Below are 2,041 nucleotides of genomic sequence, written 5' to 3'. Positions count from 1 at the left end.
TTTTTACAGACAAAGAAGTATTATTGGTTATATTTCGTCCAATGAAAATGTTTGTAGATGTAAATTCTCAAGAAAACCACATTTGACATCAGATTAAGTTATTCAACAGAACAAGTCAAGTATATTCAAATTCCATACGTCGGATTTGGCGGAAGGCCATATCGAATACCCAATAAATATTTCGTTCAAAAATAGTGAAAATTAACTCCAAATTTTTGCTGCCAATTTGAAGCAAATTTAGGTGATAACTTGATGGGTTATCACCTGCATGTGTCGTTCGTATGACGCCAAACTGACGACAAATTATTTACAATCTTGCGGCAGAAAAAAAATTAAACTTGCTGGTAAATATCAGTGGATCGGAAAGTTTTGCTATCTGGGTAATATGGAAAAAATAGTTGTGTTGTATTTTTTATCAATAACACACCGAGTCACATGACTTAGGCCCACAGACTAGACACAGCGCACGCATTATGTCCATTGACTTGGACTTACAATTGACTAGAGATTTATGTGCTCATTAATATTAGCCAACAAAAATGATTTTTATGGAAAAAATAGTTGTGTTGTACTTTTTATCAAAGACAGACCTAGTCACAGGACTTAGGCCGACAGACTAGACTCAGCTCACGTATTATGTCTATTGGCTTGGACTTATAAATGACTGGAGATTTTTGTGCCCATCAATATTAACCAAAAACAGTGATTTTTAAATAAAAAATGATGGTGTTGTATTTTTTATCAAGGACAGACCAAGTCACATGACACAGCTCCCGTATTATGTCTATTAACTTGGACTTATAAATGACCAGAGATTTATGTGCTCATCAATATTAGCGAATGAAAATGATTTGTATGAAAAAAATAGTTGCGTTGTATTTTTTATCAAAGACAGACTGAGTCACATGACTTAGGCTCACAGTAGACTAGACTCAGCTCACGCAGTATGTTTATTGACTTGGACTTATAAATGACTGGAGATTTATGTGCCCATCAATATTAATCAACAAAAATGATTTTTATGGCAAAAATAATTGTGTTGTATTTTTTATCAAAGACAGACCGAGTCACATGACTTAGGCCTACAGACTAGACACAGCGCACGCATTATGTCCATTGACTTGGACTTATAATTGACTAGAGATTTATGTTCTCATCAATATTAGCCAACAACAGTGATTTTTGAATAAAAAATCATGGTGTTGTATTTTTTATCAACAACAGACCATCCCACATGAGAGAGCTCACGCAGTATGTCTATTGACTTGGATTTAAAAATGACGGGAGATTTATATGCTCATCAATATTAGCCAATGAAAATGATTTATATGGAAAAAATAGCGGTGTTGTATTTTTTATCAAAGACAGACCGAGTCACATGACTTAGGCTCAAAGACTAGACTCCGCTCACGTAGTATGTCTATTGACTTGGAATTATAATTGACTACAGATTTATGTGCTCATCAATATTAACCAACAAAAATGATTTGTATGGAAAAAATACAACACAACTATTTTTTCATAAAAATCATTTTTGTTGCTTAATATTGATGGGCAAATACATCTCCAGTCATTTATAAGTCCAAGTCAATAGACATACTGCGTGAGCGGAGTCTAGTCTGTGGGCCTAAGTCATGTGACTCGGTCTGTCTTTGATAAAAAATACAACACAACTATTTTTTCCATAAAAATCATTTTTGTTGGTTAATATTGATGAGCACATAAATCTCCCGTCATTTTCAAGTCCAAGTCAATAGACATCATTCATGCGCTGTGTCTAGTCTGAGGGCCAATGTCATATGACTCGGTCTGTCGTTGATAAACAATACAACACAACTATTTTTTCCATAAAAATCATTTTTGTTGGTTAATATTGATGAGCACATAAATCTCCCGTCATTTTCAAGTCCAAGTCAATAGACATCATTCATGCGCTGTGTCTAGTCTGAGGGCCAATGTCATATGACTCGGTCTGTCGTTGATAAACAATACAACACAACTATTTTTTCCATAAAAATCATTTTTGTTGGTTAATATTGAT

The sequence above is a fragment of the Diachasma alloeum genome, unplaced genomic scaffold (genome assembly GCF_001412515.2).
Source record: "Diachasma alloeum isolate Michigan unplaced genomic scaffold, Dall2.0 Dall_scaffold_00445, whole genome shotgun sequence".
Taxonomy (NCBI): domain Eukaryota; kingdom Metazoa; phylum Arthropoda; class Insecta; order Hymenoptera; family Braconidae; genus Diachasma; species Diachasma alloeum.
This window is presented reverse-complemented; position numbering follows the sequence as displayed.